Source organism: Lissotriton helveticus, chromosome 6, assembly GCF_964261635.1.
Source record: "Lissotriton helveticus chromosome 6, aLisHel1.1, whole genome shotgun sequence".
NCBI classification, from domain to species: domain Eukaryota; kingdom Metazoa; phylum Chordata; class Amphibia; order Caudata; family Salamandridae; genus Lissotriton; species Lissotriton helveticus.
The window spans coordinates 641264765-641283957 of NC_136067.1; positions in this window are offsets into that span (position 1 = coordinate 641264765).

The following is a 19193-nucleotide window of genomic DNA, read 5'->3' on the forward strand; positions in this document are numbered from 1 at the left end:
ATTGCAAACAGACATGTTAGCTAAAACTAAATTGCAAACTCGCGAAAACGTATGCAACCTTGTAATCCAAGTCATCCCAGGAAGATGCGGATTCACGTACCTAACCTCCAATGAGGGAGAAATGGTACCAATAGCTTACAAATCACATGTGTACAAAGAAGCTGAAATGAAATTCAGTTCTACTGAAAAATTTTTAATAGCGGTTCAAACTGCTGTAGCAAAAGAAAGAGCCCAAGCCCAAGGTAGAAGAATAACTGTTTTAACAGCAGAATCAGCCCTTGAGGCATTAACAAGCCCACGCAATTTGACTGCTGGGGCATTAGATCCAAAATGGATACAATGGGAAAATTCTCTTGCTGCAGAAGACGTGAAATACTATTTTGACCCAAAAATGAAAAAACAAGAAAATCTAGAATATGAAGAAGAATATCCTCTGCCAATCGAAATTCTGCCTCTCGAACAGTACACATGTGTAATCTACATGGACAGATTTGCACAACACTACGATGTAGAGAAAAAATCCTACAACGCAGCGTGCGCGATTGTTAAAGGTCGCTGGCGCTTTGGTAAATTCAGACCATTAATTACCAAAACTGAATCACTCCGAAACTGTTCAACAGAGCGAGCTGAAATAAGATCTTTAATGATGGCGCTTGAAAATGCCGATCGCGAATTCCCCACACTAATAGTCTGCGATTCGCATTACTGCGTCAAGTCTTACAATAATGACATACAGACATGGATTCATAACGGTTACAAAGATGACACAGGTGCCACAATCAAGCATAAAAGGCTTTGGGAACAAGTAGTTCTTTTGCAGAAAGAACTACATAAGACTCACGTGATCCATACACTGAGTCATCAACGTGATGGCGTTCACGTTGCAGGGAATTCATTGGCTAACAGAGCCACAGCGGAAGCGGTCCTACCGGCTTCCGTAGCCACAAAAAAGCGTTCTAAAAAACACATAGACGGAGAACCTATGCTAGCGGTAAAAGCATAATTAAAAGGCGACTATGCAGCATTACGTCTGAACTATCCACTCAGTTATACATACATAATTGATGCAAACTCCGTTCCTTTTGCTGAAATCCCTGGAGTGGAGGATAGAGTAATTCCAAACACGAACAGGAGAGTCTTTTTAATAGCAGACGCACACATGGGATTGGGTCTAAGGCACCAAGAGATAGTGAAATCTCTAAAAGAATTACAATCAGAATACTGGTGGCCGGGGATGAACTTGCAACATTACAAATTTGCAAAGGATATTCCAGACTGCAACCGAGATCGCAGTTGTGAACCGGAACAGACTAGTGCCAGGATAGCTCTATTAGAAAGCATAAGGCTATCTATACGCAAAAATCCAGCAGGAGAAACGCGATCCCATAAATATTAAGACTACATTCACTTAGAATGCAGACACCAGCACTCGGCTGACGCCAGAACTGTTATACAAAGATTTGCGAGTCTTTATCGGCATATACGCAATTGGCATGCTACATTCTGGCCAGGGTCCTGCGTTAAGCTCTCGAGCTTACAAAGAGGCCATGAACAGCATGGGCATTGCATTGCGGTACTTTTCTCCATTCCATCCTGAGGGAAATGTGGTAGTGGAAAGAAAAAACGTGACATAAAGCAATCTATAACGGCGAGGGTATTAGGTTCGGGTGATGGGTGGGTCAAACATTTAACAAGTATCCAACGTAGTCTTAATAATCTGCCAACTTATTCTCTAAAAAGTCTCACTCCGTACGAACTATTGTTCGGAACTAGAATATATATTCAGGATCTTGATAGTCACACTTCAGTGGTAGAAGAAAAATGCTTTGACATCAAAGACCGTTTGGCTGTTTTACAGGACTTAAATGAAACAAGAAGAAACCTGAGTAACATAAAGTTAAAATAACAGCCAACAGCCACTGAAGAAAAAACACCTGTCCCAGCAAGACCTGTCTGGATTCCAAAGATTGTGGATCTGGTCAGAGAGAAGATCGCGGTGAAGAAGGAATTTGGGCCTTCTTACAGAAAAGCAGTACCTGTCTTAGCTGTCAGCGGAACGAGATCAGTTGTACTACCGCCCCTTGCTGGTAAAAAGGAGAACCGAGTTGTATCCATCGACCTGGTAAAACCACAATCATGTGGCCAATAATAAGTAGTAGGCCCAGTGGACTCCCAAGAAATAGCAGAATACCAAAATATGCTACAATCGAAGAGGTTCAAACTGAGAGACTAATCACATTTGATAAACCTGCAGTGAATAAAAAAGGACTATGCAACAAAGCCATGGAACTTGTGCCTCTTGAAACCCAAATTGCAACAGTTTGTCAAGAAACACCTGTCTACAATGATGTAGCATCGGACTATACTAATGTCTCTGAGAAAGATCCAAAGACTAAAGAAAATTCGGAAGCAATTCCAACAATTGACAGAACTGCATCTGGCTACTTCATCAATTTCGATGACTTTTCTGATGATCCAAGTGAACATGAAGAAACGCCAGTAACAAAAACTTTCAAAGACAAAGTAACTGAACTCTTTCATCAACTCAAAGAAACCTATCTGGTTTCTCCATGGAATGAATTTTGGATTGTGTTAGGTGTACTTTTTCTCCTGCTTTGGCTCATCATGGTTCTTTGTTTGGGAAAATTTGTTGAAGGAAAATACAGTACAATGGACACAGCAAGTCAGAACATCAACTTGGTCCTAAAGCCTCACAAGTCATCTCACATCGAGAAAAGAGAACTATCATCAGTGAACATCACAGCCAATCCAATACCCGGTGGGGTAGCATGGGACAAAACGGATTATGAAATGTATGGCCCGATTGAGCTCTTGAAATATCCACACCAGTTTAAAGTTTCATTAAGTGACTTTGTAAAACCAAGTACTTTCTCTGATGATTGGGACTTTGAAAATATTAATAATATGATGTCAGATTTAGTAATTCTTTTTATAGAACAAGGGAACCCAAACAGTTTGCTGAGGACCGTGGGTATCAATTCTATTATACAGAAACAAAAGTCCTTAGCTTATATAACGTCAGAAAGAAGATAAAATATAGGCCATGATCGGTGACTATATTTATCCACTGCCCAGCCGGACAGGGTTTTTATTTTTCAATCAATGTAAGCAATTTAGAAAAATGGTTGTAAGGCACAATCCTGTACCATACTGGAGAGAGAAAAGAACAAGACAACATAAACATGAAATTACAGACACAACATGAGCATTATTGGCCACTTTTAAATCAGTGTCAAATTAAGTATTGCCAAAATAGTGCTAGACACAACAAGATTAGACATATTAGTCAGCTTGTGAAAGCACTGTAAAAAGTCGACGTTTCGATCCCTTATGCCCTATATTAGTGGGACCATCATCAGGACTGACAATATCAACATTTGCCTGCCTGGCACAATTAAAATACAACCGCCTGTTTGAGGAGGAAGAAGGGAGAGAAGAAGGGAAAAAAGGGCTGGGTTGGAGCCTAGTTAACAGTCTTGCTCCATAGCAAGTTTAGTTATACTTAAAAACTAACATGTCCTCGGAATCGACTTAACGTGTTCTACTTGTGGTGCACTAGACGTGAGGGGAATGATCATTCATAACAGCATGCAAGGTGACTCGTGAAGGTTACATTTTGTGTGGGCGAATTTTCATTTTCTGATGATTAACCTTTTATTTCTATGTGCGAAGGCTACATTGCCACTAAGATCCACCATTTGGAGCAATAAGTAACGAGCGGCACCATCCATTTGTACAAGCATCAGTGCGCACTCATTCTGTGTTTTCAGGGTTGGGTTGGGAAATAAGGGTGGATGTTTTGATGCTCACTTGTAGGAGATTGTCAAACATGCGATAAGCTTACCCTGTCTTGTGGGCAAGGGCCCCAGTTACCAATGGGGGATGAGGGATGAAGTGGTGAAACACCCGCCTACCAGGAGAAAAAGTTCGGGTTGGTGACAAGTACTAGCCTGTGCAACGGGTCTCTAACTGTGTTAGGGTGGCGTTATACCTGGGTTGGTCGGGTGCGTCTCCTTGGGGCTTGTCAGTAATCCGGACAAGGTTGTATAAAGGGCAGTTAAGCCGGGTTTGCTTCCTTTCAATGAGCGATATCTAAGGGGAAAGGGTAGCGGTAGGGATTAGTACGTGAAACCATAATGGTATCAGCGTGTTTCTCGGGGAGCGGGTTTTTGTTGCGCTTACCTCATGGGATAGTTGTTTCCGCTGGGCACCAATCTGCTTTGCAGGGGAGCTTCGTCAATTACGTACACTGCCAGATCGCAGGTACGTCTTGCTGTTGCGACCCACCATTTAAGCCGGCATGCCGCGTGGATGCTCGTTGTGGAAATAGGGGAAGGACAAGGTTTCGGAATTTTGGCCGCCATGTTGGAACGGAGCGCGTTCAACTTAGTGGCATGAACATTCATGGGAAAAGGGAGACGCCATATTGGCGTGGTGGGGATACATTTGTGAAGGATTGTGAAAGGTGGAATTAGGTGATATTTACAATATTTGTGAGTCGGTGCGGGCGACGATGGCGCTTCAGTGGGTGCATTTAAAATCAGCAATTAATCAAATTAGCAATAGAGTTGTCATATGACACCAGGGTTTAGAAACAACTGCTGACAGTATCCATGAGAGTCTGGACAGGTTAGTCGACTGCTCTAGATAACTTTGTTACATTTTGAGTCTTTGAGTTCTTGATCACCCATGGAGGGAGGACAGTATTTTCTTTACAGCAACGTGGTCCAATCCTTTGCTCGATTGAGACCATTACCGATAGTGTCAAATTGTATCATATCTCTGTTCAGCATTTGGGCAATGTTACCTCCTCTTGCCGGCAACTTTATGACTTTCAAAATTGTCCATTTCATGTCGTTCTCATTGTGTCCAGCCTCGATGTAGTGGTCCACCAAGGGGGCGTTGGCTGTTCTGCACCTTATGCGGCTCCTGGGCTGGCAGATGCGGGTCTTTGCTTTCTGCGTAGTTTGCCCGACGTAAAGTTTTGGGCAAGGACATTCAATTGTGTATATAACATTACAGGTATTGCAGTTTGAAAATGAGCGTCTTTCAACCGTGGTGTCGTTGTGAGTTCAAGTTCAAGTTCAAGTTCAGAAATTTGTATAGCGCACTACTCACCCATAGGGTCTCAAGGCGCTTGTGGGAGGGGGTGCATTATTTATCGAATACACAATTAATCAAATAAAGATTTGGAATGGACACTAGTATCTACAGAACCATTGGTTCGAAATTGACAACCCTCATAGGCAGCCTGATTTTGCGATGCGGTATATCTGTTTTTCCGCCCCATCAGGTGTCATGGCATATTCATAGGGTAGTCAAAAAGTGTGGTATGCCTGCCTCACCCGAGGCCACCTCTGGTCCAAATAGAAGTATCCAGAAATAATGGGGAGGGTGTAGAAAGTATAAAAGCAGTGATTCTCCAAAAATATTTTAATGGAAAGGGAGATAACACTGATGATTAAAAATAGGGCGATATAATTGTAATCGAGTAACTAGATTACCATATATCTATATATATATGGATGCGTCGTCAACATGTTTCAGCTCTCTGGGCCCAGCCGGGTCTGTAGAGCTTTCGTCAGGACAATAAAACAAACATAAAACATACATAAGGTACTCACACTATTAGTGTAGCTTCCTTTCGCTATTTATAGCGTTTCTTTTTTTGCCACCTGAAATATAGGAGCAGAAACATATACAATCCCAAGCATTGTGGTCTTGTGATTATGGTAATTAGGCATCGGGATTCAAAGAACCACACACACACAAACTAGAATTACTAGTGCATTTATGCGCATCACTTATAGACACATAAACGTTTTTTTGCGAGAAAAAGTAGTGTGGAGAACAAGTGTGAATGTATTACAGGAGACATGTTATACACAACTGGTTGGTGCTGCCTGCAGTGATTTCATACACAGGTCGAGTAAATCATGTCTATGGCCAAGAGGCTGAAAACACTGTATACTGCTAGTCATATGCAGATCGTTCATATTTGTATAATCTATAAGCAAGTGTAGTAAGAGCGTGTTAGCGCGCTGCTGTTAGATCGAATTATAGTGCAAGAAAACATCGCGCACACTGTTTATTTTAGACAAAATTCCGCGTGCATTTCTTCATGCGCCAAAAGCCATCGCGCGCACTGTTTTAAACACCGCGGTCATTTATTTAATTTGTTCGCAATGACTCGTACCTTTATGGCTGTTTTTTCGTGCTTCAACAAGGGTGCAGGAGTAGCTTTGCGGGGTCTCTACTGGAGAGATAGTGTTGGGAATTAAGAGGTCGTAAGGACCAAACTTACCCGCGTTTCTCCGTCTCTTCGTGTTTGCGCTCATTCTTACCCTCGTGGACCGCGTTATGGGCCCTGTGCTGACTCTGCCCTTGGTTGCAGGCGGGGCACAGTGGCTGGGTTTTTCTTCAGTGCGGCAATGACACAAAGATAGGACTATACACTCCACTCAATATGGCCACTCGTGTGTTTTTTTTTTTTTTCAACCTCAATAAAGTTTAACATCAGTACTCTACAATATTGTGAGCGTTATTGATACACTGGGGGGATTGATTTCCAGGTAGATCCCGATATCAGAACTCGATTGTTTTTCTTCAGTCGTACATTACTCCTGTGTTCCCCGATTCGCAACTTCACTCTTCTACACGTCATGCCTATATATAGGCATGACGTGTAGAAGAGTGAAGTTGCGAATCGGGGAACACAGGAGTAATGTACGACTGAAGAAAAACAACACAAAATTGTGTACACACTTTGTGGAAGCTGGCCACACCTGTGACGACTTAATCTGGACAGTCCTAGAGACCCTGCAAGACAAAAATCACAATGCAGAACGAATTCTCTTTGAAAAAGAGCAAAGATGGGTGGACCGCCTTGGCACCCATATCTCTGGAATGAACGATAATATTCCATGGAGTCAGTTTAATTAACTCCATTAGAATGCCAATGTGAACAATATCAACCCTCTACATCCCCAGATATATATATCTAATTGGGACGACAATGCAATTTAATTTAAATTAATTGAGTTCTGATATCGGGATCTACCTGGAAATCAATCCCCCCAGTGTATCAATAACGCTCACAATATTGTAGAGTACTGATGTTAAACTTTATTGAGGTTGAAAAAAACACACGAGTGGCCATATTGAGTGGAGTGTATAGTCCTATCTTTGTGTCATTGCCGCACTGAAGAAAAACCCAGCCACTGTGCCCCGCCTGCAACCAAGGGCAGAGTCAGCACAGGGCCCATAACGCGGTCCACGAGGGTAAGAATGAGCGCAAACACGAAGAGACGGAGAAACGCGGGTAAGTTTGGTCCTTACGACCTCTTAATTCCCAACACTATCTCTCCAGTAGAGACCCCGCAAAGCTACTCCTGCACCCTTGTTGAAGCACGAAAAAACAGCCATAAAGGTACGAGTCATTGCGAACAAATTAAATAAATGACCGCGGTGTTTAAAACAGTGCGCGCGATGGCTTTTGGCGCATAAAGAAATGCACGCGGAATTTTGTCTAAAATAAACAGTGTGCGCGATGTTTTCTTGCACTATAATTCGATCTAACAGCAGCGCGCTAACACGCTCTTACTACACTTGCTTATAGATTATACAAATATGAACGATCTGCATATGACTAGCAGTATACAGTGTTTTCAGCCTCTTGGCCATAGACATGATTTACTCGACCTGTGTATGAAATCACTGCACGCAGCACCAACCAGTTGTGTATAACATGTCTCCTGTAATACATTCACACTTGTTCTCCACACTACTTTTTCTCGCAAAAAAACGTTTATGTGTCTATAAGTGATGCGCATAAATGCACTAGTAATTCTAGTTTGTGTGTGTGTGGTTCTTTGAATCACGATGCCTAATTACCATAATCACAAGACCACAATGCTTGGGATTGTATATGTTTCTGCTCCTATATTTCAGGTGGCAAAAAAAGAAACGCTATAAATAGCGAAAGGAAGCTACACTAATAGTGTGAGTACCTTATGTATGTTTTATGTTTGTTTTATTGTCCTGACGAAAGCTCTACAGACCCGGCTGGGCCCAGAGAGCTGAAACATGTTGACGACGCATCCATATATATATAGATATATGGTAATCTAGTTACTCGATTACAATTATATCGCCCTATTTTTAATCAACAGTGTTATCTCCCTTTCCATTAAAATATTTTTGGAGAATCACTGCTTTTATACTTTCTACACCCTCCCCATTATTTCTGGATACTTCTATTTGGACCAGAGGTGGCCTCGGGTGAGGCAGGCATACCACACTTTTTGACTACCCAATGAATATGCCATGACACCTGATGGGGCGGAAAAACAGATATACCGCATCGCAAAATCAGGCTGCCTATGAGGGTTGTCAATTTCGAACCAATGGTTCTGTAGATACTAGTGTCCATTCCAAATCTTTATTTGATTAATTGTGGATCTGATCAGGGGAACTGAATGGACCGACTATCCTCCTCCCTCGTTTTTGATTGAAGTTATTTATCGAATAGCCAGGTTTTAAGTTCCTTTCTGAAGGAAATGTGGTTCTGTGTGAGGCGGAGTTGAGTGGGGAGAGAGTTCCAGGTCTTGGCCGCCAGGTAGGAGAAGGATCTTCCTCCCATGGTGGATCTGTGGTTGCGCGGAACTGCGGCAAGCGCTTGGTTGGAGGATCTTAGTTGGCGGGTGGGTGTGTAGAAGGACAGTCGTGTGTTAAGGCATTCGGGTCCTAGTTTGTAGAGGGCCTTGTGAGCGTGGGTGAGGAGACGGAACGTTATTCTCTTGTTGACGGGAAGCCAGTGGAGGTCTTTCAGGTGGCCGGTAATGTGAGCTTGGCGAGGGATGTCCAATATGAGTCTGGTCGATGCATTTTGGATGCGTTGGAGTTTTTTCTGTAATTTGGCTGTGGTTCCGGCGTAGAGGGTGTTTCCATAGTCCAGTCGGCTAGTGACCAGCGCGTGGGTGACCGTCTTTCTCGTTTCGGTGGGGATCCAACGGACGATTTTTTTGAGCATACGGAGTACGTTGAAGCAAGAGGATGAAACTGCGTTAACTTGTCTGGTCATCGAGAGGGAGGAGTCTAGGATGAAGCCTAGGTTGCATGCGTGGTCTGTGGGAATGGGTGCTGTGCCCAGGGCCGATGGCCACCAAGAGTCGTCCCAGGCAGAGGGTGAAGATCCTAAGATGAGAACTTCCGTTTTGTCTGAGTTAAGTTTTAGGCGGCTGTTTTTCATCCATTCGGCTACTTCTTTCATGCCTTCATGAAGATTGGTTTTGGCGGTATTAGGGTCTTTGGTGAGGGAAAGGATCAGCTGGGTGTCGTCAGCGTAGGAGATGATGTTGAGGTTGTGTTGTCGCGCGATGGATGCGAGGGGACTCATGTAAACGTTGAAGAGGGTGGGACTGAGTGATGATCCTTGTGGGACTCCGCAGATGACTTCGGTGGCCTCTGATTTGAATGGGGGGAGTCGGACTCTCTGGGTTCTCCCGGCGAGGAACGAGATGATCCAGTCCAAGGCTTTTCCTTGTATTCCGACGTTGCTGAGGCGTTGTATGAGGGTGCTATGACAGACTGTGTCGAAGGCGGCGGAGAGGTCGAGTAGGATGAGGGCAGCTGTTTCTCCGTTGTCCAGCAGCGTTCGGATGTCATCTGTAGCTGCAATGAGGGCGGTTTCGGTGCTGTGTTTGGCTCGAAAGCCGGACTGTGATGGGTCGAGGGAGTTGTTGGATTCAAGGAAGGCAGGGAGCTGGCTATTGACGGCTTTCTCAATTACTTTGGCAGGGAAAGGGAGGAGAGAAATGGGGCGGTAATTTTTAAGTTCAGATGGGTCAGCTGTGGGTTTCTTCAGGAGGGCAGTGAGTTTGGCGTGTTTCCAGCTTTCTGGGAAGGTAGCGGAGTTGAAGGAGCAGTTGATGACTTCACGGAGATGGGGTGCGATGATGGAGTCTGCTTTGTTGAAGATGTGGTGGGGACAGGGGTCGGTTGGCGAACCTGAATGGATGGAGTTCATTAGGCGGATGGTGTCTTCAGTGGTGATTGGGTTCCAGGCGTTAAGGTTGTTAGGGGGTGGTTCAGGTTTGGAGGTGGGAGAGGTGGGCTGTTCTTTCGAAATGTTCTTAAAGCTGTTATGTATGTCGGCGATTTTGTTGTAGAAGAAAGAGGATAGAGAGTCGCAGAGGTCTTGGGAGGGAGTAATGTCGTTTGAGCTGCGGTGGGGTTGGTAAATTCTTTGACGATGTTGAATAGTTCCTTGCTGTTGTGGGCGTTGTTGTCGAGTCGATCCTTGAAAGCTGATTTCTTGGTGGATCGGATCAATTGGTGGTGTTTGCGGGTGGCTGCCTTGAGGGTGGTCAGGTTGTCAGTGGTTGGGTTTTTTCTCCATGTTTTTTTGAGAGTACAGCATATTTTCTTGGAATTCTTAAGGTCATCGTTGAACCAGGGGGCTTTTTTGCTACTTTGTTTGATCTGGTGGTTTTTTAGGGGTGCTAATTCGTCAGCGCTGTGAGTGATCCATTGTTTGAGTTTGGTGGCAGCTTCGTTTGGGTCCGATGAGAGGGCTGGAGGGTTTTGGTTGAGCGATGTGATGAGTTGGTCGGTGGTTATTTTGTTCCAGTTTCTTCGAGGAATAGGTTGTGGGGGGTTGTGAGTCTTGGTAGTTTTGTAGCTGAAGTGAACACAGCTGTGGTCCGTCCAATGGAGAGCTGTGGTATGATTGAAGGAGATGTGTTTGCTGCAGGTGAAGATAGGGTCGAGCATGTGTCCGGCTAAGTGGGTGGGGGTGTCAACAAGTTGTTTGAATCCGAGATTGGGCAGGTTGTCCAGAAGGGTGGTGGTGTTGCAGTCGTTTTTCTTTTCTAGGTGGAAATTGAAGTCTCCCAGTAGAATATAGTTTTCGGAGGGGAGGGCATGTGGGCTGATGAAGTCAGTGATGTCTTCGCTGAATTGTTTATGGGTTCCTGGTGGTCTGTAGATGAGGGTGCCTCTAAGTGTCATCCTGGGGTCGGTGTGGATCTGGAAGTGAAGGTGTTCGGCGGACGCGAGGTTGTCGTCGGAGCTGGTCGTGATTCGGATGGTGTTCTTATGGACGATGGCGATGCCTCCTCCTGTTTGTTTGATGCGGTCCTTTCGGATGATCTTGTACGCGTCCGGGATGGCTATGGCGATGTCGGGTGCTGATGATGCGTTCATCCAGGTTTCTGTAAGGAAGGCGATGTCCGGTGACGCAGTGTCGAGTAGGTCCCAGAGTTCTGTGGCGTGTTTGTGGATCGAGCGGGTGTTTATCAGGATGCATTTTAGGTGGTTAGAGTCGGAGTTGTTTTTGGAGGTTGTGGATTTGGTGTGGGTCTTGATGCAGGCGAACTTGCAGGAGTGGCAGGCGAAGGGACCGTGGGTACGTCCTGGGGCAGCTTCGTAGCATTGTGGTGTGCGTCCGGGGTTAAGGGCTAAGAGGGTGGCGGCGGCATACGTTATGCGGGAGGAGTGCGGTTTGCGGGGAACAGGGGGTCTGGCGCTGGGCGCTAACCAGGCGCGGACGGGCGTAGACGGGCTTACCTTTGGCGCGCCTTCGGCGCGCATGGGGCGCGACCGCTGCGCGTGAACGCTGCACGCGTAGGCATCTGTCATATATGGATAGTGGGGGGGAGGGGCGAGGGAGGGTCAGTTGGGAGGCGGGGGCGGGGCGGAGGTCCGGGCAGGGAGGGACAACAACAAAGCACTAAATGGCAGCAGGTCAGGAAATGAAACTGGACTGGAGGCAGAACCTGAAATGGGCGCTATGCACAATTTCACTAATGCACCAATGTACCCAAATGTAGCCAAGCACAATACAATCCTACTGGCTGCGCGCTTTCTGAGTGTAGCGCGACGATTATTGATAGTCTAGGCAGCAGACAGGCTCCAAAGCGCCTTAACGAGCTCAAGCGCTACGATCGCTAAATTAATGCAGACGGGCAGCTGTAGTGGGGATAATGCTACTCAGCGCTGCGATGTCCCAACAGCGATAGTGCGCAACGATTTCACAATGCTACAGCGTTACGGTACAATTAATTAATTTGCAGCAGATAGGCAATCACCGTTCGTAAATAATGCAGGAGCAATACGGGTGAACGCAAGCAGGCAGGCAGTCACAGTGCTAATTAAAAGAGGAGCAATGCGGGTGAGCGCTACGATACCACAGTAGATAGTCTGGGGAGCTGCGTGGGGGGCGACCGTAGCTGAAGGCTTCAGGGAGGTCACAGCGTGCGTGCCGGATGGTGAAGCCTATAGTATTAGTGGGAGGGAGGGTCAGTAGGGAGGCGGGGGCGGGGCGGAGGTCCGGGCAGGGAGGGACAACAACAAAGCACTAAATGGCAGCAGGTCAGGAAACGAAACTGGACTGGAGGCAGAACCTGAAATGGGCGCTATGCACAATTGCACTAATGCACCAATGTACCCAAATGTAGCCAAGCACATTACAATCCTACTGGCTGCGCGCTTTCTGAGTGTAGCGCGACGATTATTGATAGTCTAGGCAGCAGACAGGCTCCAAAGCGCCTTAACGAGCTCAAGCGCTACGATCGCTAAATTAATGCAGACGGGCAGCTGTAGTGGGGATAATGCTACTCAGCGCTGCGGTGTCCCAACAGCGATATTGCGCAACGATTTCACAATGCTACTGCGTTACAGTACAATTAATTAATTTGCAGCAGATAGGCAATCACCGTTCGTAAATAATGCAGGAGCAATACGGGTGAACGCAAGCAGGCAGGCAGTCACAGTGCTAATTAAAAGAGGAGCAATGCGGGTGAGCGCTACGATACCACAGTAGATAGTCTGGGGAGCTGCGTGGGGAGCGACCGTAGCTGAAGGCTTCAGGGAGGTCACCTCCACCGTGTATTCACAGACATTGCAACATCCACATTTCACATGGCCAGTGACAGGGGGTAAGCGCCATGCTGTGTCAATGGTGGGCCCTTGCGTCGTTGTTGGCAGTGCTGCTCGTACCAGGTGATCTTTTAGATTCTTACTATTGCGGAAAGCAAATAGGGGTCTCTCTATGTTTATGATGCCGGCATTTATTGTGAGCCAATGCTTTATGATGGATTTCCTGATTTTGTTAGAAACAGGCGAAAACGTTGTAACACAGGCGATTCTTTCTTTTTGGTTTTTATATTTGGGGGATAAGAAGACTTCCTGTGGGCAGTACCATGCCCGCTTCAGGGCTTGTTTCACTATCCGTTTCGGATAGCCGCGGTCACTGAGTTTATTCGAAAGGATGGCTGCCTCTCTGAAGTAATCAGTTTTGCATGAGCTGTTACGTCTGATCCTAAGGAACTGTGAGTACGGTAATGAATCTCTCAGGGCCCTGGGGTGGTTACTTTTATAACTTAAGAGTGTATTCTGCTCTGTGGGCTTCCTGAAAAGTCGTGTTTAGTAATGTCAGCACAATTTACAGAACATGATTATTTACAGGGTTCATCAAATTATGAAGAAATGTACTGCTATAATCACTTTGGTCATCACTATTTGCATAAATCTGCGCAGCCTAGAAATGTTTTTAATTATAACCAATGGGAACATTGTGCAACACCGCCTAAATGCAGCGCGAAAACATTTTATGAGAAATTCCCATACTTCTCAGGGTTTAACACAAGTGATGCAGAAACGTTTTATTTCAAAATGTTAAATAAGACAGGAATGAAAACAATGTTGACAAATACTAAATTGATTTATTCCGAAACATTTTATGAAAAAATGACTACATTTGGTTTTGAATTTTGGAAAAACAACATTGAAACAAAAACCATCTGGGGTACAAAAGAATGGCAGGTCCAAGACCTAGAAGCATTATTTAGAGCCTGCATGATCCCAGAACAAATAATATTCTTGAATGACACCATTCAACAGACAACCTGTCTCGGCCTAGCCAAGAATAAAGACTTAAACAAACCGTCTATTCCGAAGCCCATACCTGATAGTATTAGCACTACAGTGGTGGAGATAGACGTATCCCATATTTTACACCAAAACAGAACTCATCCTGATTGGAAAAAATGGTTGATCTGGCCCACAGACACAAATAACTGTCAAGATAGATTCCTGAACAAAATACAGGGGTTTAAACAGACCAGGCCAGACCCTAGATATTCCCAGAGACAACATCCAGGGATAGTTACAACATACAGTGTAGGGAAACTATGCCTTGAATGGCTACAGAAGTCCACACTGGCTGAAATTAAGCAACACTTGACTTTACTTAAAGACGGTGCTGACTTGCGTGATTTCCTACTGGGACCGCGCAAACAGCGTCAAAAACGTTTCATATCGGCCGGTATATACGCTGCATACAAAGAGGCTTGGAAAGAAACACAAATTGAAACAGCAGAAAAAATATGAGAAATTGATCGTATTAATTTGGAAAAATCAGTTTCTGTTGTGGACAATGGGTTAACAACTCTGTCCTCCAGAATATATTCACTGTACAGTATTGTATCATCTGCTATTGATATAATAGAGCAGGACTTACTAATGTTACAACATGGTCAGTCCCAATTACGTTCTATTGTGCAGCTTGGCTGGACGTTGCAAAATCTGCGTTCAGGCTACATGCCATGGCTTTTAATCAACACAACGTCATTATTCTCTATCTTTAACCTTACTGATAAACAAATCAGTTTGGCACAAAAAGGAGCAGACTATACGATTCTGAGCATTGAAAAACTTGAGCGATTACCATTGACAATGTCAGAAAGACCTGTCATTGAATGGATAATACACAGAATTATTACAATTCCGATAACAACTTTCCAGTTTAAATATTGCCAAGAGTATATACCAGCGGGCCAGTATGAAAGGTTGGGTAAAGGATACATCAAGTCAACATGGAAATTACCTTATACACACAAATGTTATAGTGAAAAGAAAAAGGAGGTATTTCTTAGTGGTAACAATTGTAAAAAATCACTAAGTGGTACACTTCTGTGCCAAGCTATTAACTTGCATGGAGCCTGCAAAGGGTCTTCAAATAACCTTTCCTGTCACCTTCACGGCACTCCTACAACTCAGATAGAGACATTTTTCAGACACCTTCCAACGGCAGTTATGTTCTAATAAGTGACCACAGCTGTTGTGGCATGGTACCAGGAAAAGCCTATCTCGTGAGCGTTAGTTCCATGGTCACTTGCTGTATGCAAGTATTGTATCCAAACAGCAATCCAGACATGGAGGCGGCAATATGGCCTTATTTAAATATCTCTTCTATTCGAATTGATACTTTGAGCAGAATGAAATGCATTCTTTTACAAACAACTGTGCCTTTGACCTCGTCCAAAGAAACGTATGATCTGCAAGTTGCAAGGACAGCGGCAGAGATACATTCCCTATTATCAACAAATTGCCCCGTGCATTTCGTAGAAATGTTAAGTCAAATCTTAAACATGTCTGATACCAGTGGCATCGCACATGTGTTTAAGACAATTTTTTCGGGACTGTTAACACCCTTTGAAACAGTTCTGGGCATTATCGCGAATTTTGTGCATTCATATTTTGGCAGTCTGCCTCTTCTTTTGGGACTCGTAGCAGGAATTTTATTTTTGATTCTTCTGCTCCGATATGGCAAGCCAAGCCACAGACAAGACTCCAGCAACGATGGAAGAAACGATCCTAGCTATACGCTACCGGGACCGCATCACTAAAGTGCTCGGATTTCACCGGCTAAGAGATCTTAGTACAACTTGGTTTCTTTCATTCAGACCAATCTGGCAAGATTGCATCTTACCTGTGCTTCGATGTATGCTATGCGGAGAAGAATGGGTGTTGGACGTCTGCAGTACCAATGGATACAGATACTTTGCTAGGTCCGGTAACGACTCATGCATCGTGTTGTCCCCAGCGGCTACCTATTCTGATGACGGCATTCGTTGAGACTTCACCACTACGAGTATGTGGTGGTGGAGTACGAGATGAAAGCAGCACCACACAGGTACAACCTTCTGTGAGCATTGCTGATCCTGACATGGATGATAGCAATCATTCTCACACATGCACTGTTACAGCATTTTCGAACTTGGTTGAACTTTCACCTGATGTCGTAGACCAATTTTTTGCAAGTCTGTCTGATATGATGTTCTCTCCTGAACAGAAAGAATGACTTTTTTAAAAAAATACAATGAGCTCACAGCGTTCCCTGAACTCTGAATTCGGCCTTCAGTTTTTGATAAACACAGCTACTGAAAACAATTGGAACTATTTTTCCCCCTGAAAGCGAAAATATTTTTTTCACTTCCAAAATATTTACCCTTTTTCAGACACAAAATACTCTGCTTAAAGTAGAACTATTCTTGGAGAACAGAGCTTCTATTTTAGGAACTCTAGAGACAATATTTTACCTCAGCCTCTAGCACATGTACAGCATTTGTATAAATATGTGATGGAATGGTCTCGACCTTCTTTTCTGTATTCAGAGCCATTTTATGTTTAATTTTCGCAATTCATTCAGCTGATATATATATGCATTTAACTGAATGATGACACTGCTTAATAAGCGTACAGTACCAATACTCATTTTCGTGTATTTACCATATACCATTTCATGCGATTTATGTATTTTGGGGTGGGTTGGAAAACACACATGCATCGATATGTTTAATATTGCTTAGTTTTTAGTACTGATGGACATTAATTCGTGGAGTGGGTGTTGTGTTTCTATCTAGGACCCTAATTCGATATTCCCGATTTATGCCCTTGTATGGCTATAATAAATAATATCCTTATAAAGGCATAAGAATCGCATCCATATTTAGTAATAGCCCATGCAGTCCAAATACGGCAAGGCTACTCCCCTAGACTCCTAGAAAGTACAACGCGTTCTTTAAACAAAACAAACCTCCAGCAACCTGGGAATTCCCCATGCTTTTGTTTTGATTTGTCCTAGAACTCCTGCGAGCACTGAAAGAACGGCCAGTTCTTAGTGACATCTTTTATTGACGTCTTATGTCCAACCTTACGTCAAACCCGGCACCTTTCAGGTATAAATATACCAACAGTTGCCTTAAGCAAACACACGGTTGTTTGGAGCAGAGCGGCTATCTACTTGCCCGAGAGCCCAACTGATGCGAGAGCCCACGGACGCCGCCCCTCCCTTTTGACGCACTGAGAAAGACGCTGTCCTTTTCTCCAGCCGAGAAAATCCAGCTCCGGTGTTTCCAGCCGCCCTTGCGGGTTGCTGGGATATCAAGTCCTGAGAGAGAGATACCAGACCTCCTGCTTTCTATTACCCAGGTACGGAGCTGACTAAACCCTTGAGAGAATTCTTGATTCAGATTCCTTGGCAAAAACCAACAAACTGCTACTTACTTACTCCTTCCCACGTATTAGGCTTAGGTCAGGTACACCGGGGTAGGCGTAGATTAGCAGCACCAGTTGAGTACGTTAGTCAATGTATTTATGTATGTATATATTTTATCCATTTTAAAGTATCATATGGCTAAGAAACCATATCAATGCTTTTACAGTATTATTTCATAATACTCCTTTTACTGTACGCAGTTTACTTTATGTTAAGTATTGCAATTGTGGCAATTCATTTTTCTTGCATGAGAAAGAAGACTGCTCAATAAATAACACCTTTTATTGAAAACGCCCGTCTCTCTATTTCTCTGCACTCTGGTGAAACTAAGTATACACGATTGACTGAGTAAAATAGCTGTCTATTGTTTTCACACGACTCTAGGGATACACTCTTAATCTGAGGGAGCAAAGTTGTCATGTTATATGGTTGTCAGAAGCTAATCCCTTCTTGTCTATCCAGGGAAGTTAAACTCCTCCTTGTTTATTCGAGAAAGTTTCTAGTGACCTCTGAGCTAGCTGGCAAAACTAATTAAGTCTAATATAGTCAGTAGAGACCTAGTCGACCTCAGTCCTACGTCTACGCTGCTGTTTATATTATTCCAATGCGCAGAGCCTATTGGGAATATAGGAACTACACTACAGTGTTGGCGCCGGTGGTATGTGTGGTGGTGGTGGTCTTGGTGGTGGTGGTTGTGGAATTAGTGGTGGTGTTAGTGGTGATAGTAATGATAATGGTGGTGGTAGTGGTACTGGTGGTGATGGTATTCTTGATAGTATTGGGGGTGGTGGTATTGGTGGTGCTGGTATTAGTAGTGGTGGTGGGATTGGTGGTGGAGGTAGTGGTATTGGTGGTGTTAGTGGTGATGCTGGTACTGGTAGTGGTATTGGTGGTGGTAGTGGTATTGGTGGTAGTGCCTGCAGGGGATGTATGGGGTCCATGGGACCCCCTTTCATACCTCCAGAGGGCAGCCACCAGGGGGGCACACTGACAGCTTCTTATCAGCTTTTGACCCTATGTCCATAATACGGAGCAGGCGCATAAGCAAAGAGATTGTCTCATTTGCATGGGCCACACACTAAAGCAAATTATTGAACACCCACTTGAGATAGCGCTGGAACTACATATGCGCCAGCGCTTTCTGTATAACGGAAGGGGCTAGACAAGTGTCTGCAGACCCTTCTATAATACCAAAGTGCCCTGGGGCGCACAAAGAAAGCGCCCATGCCCTTTTCATCCAGGGGCACTTTCTGTAATACAACCCTAGGACTTTTCATGATGAGATGTGTTGTGTTAAAGTGCTGAATTATATAAGCATGCTTTTGTACCTATGGCCCTCCTTATGAGTGGTGTGTGAAAGCCTCTTTATTAGCCCATCTTGGAATTATCATTAAAGTGGTTCCTGATCATTTCAAGGGTGAGAAGATAGGGGTGAGTTATATTTTTGTGAAATAATATATGAGAATTAGTCCTACAGCACCAGTTCTTACATTTTTACCCCAGTGTTTCACATGGAAATGTAAACTGTTTTCAGCAGCCAAACTCTCTGTGTGAAAAAAGTTAAACTTTGAATTCTTCTAATCTGCTACCTCCCATGATATACCCCATCTGAATTTACAGTCAATGTAATGAGGGCCTATACATTGTTGGTTCAAAAGTAAAGCGGTGGCACAGGTTGGGATACTTCAGTTGTGAACAATTGTTAGCTGTGATGTGGACATTTACTTCATGACAGTTATAGGTAGGCATCATCATAAACACACATGAATGTACATTTTGCTCTGCTAATTTTTGCAACCTCAAACATTGCAACCCTATAGCCTATCAACAT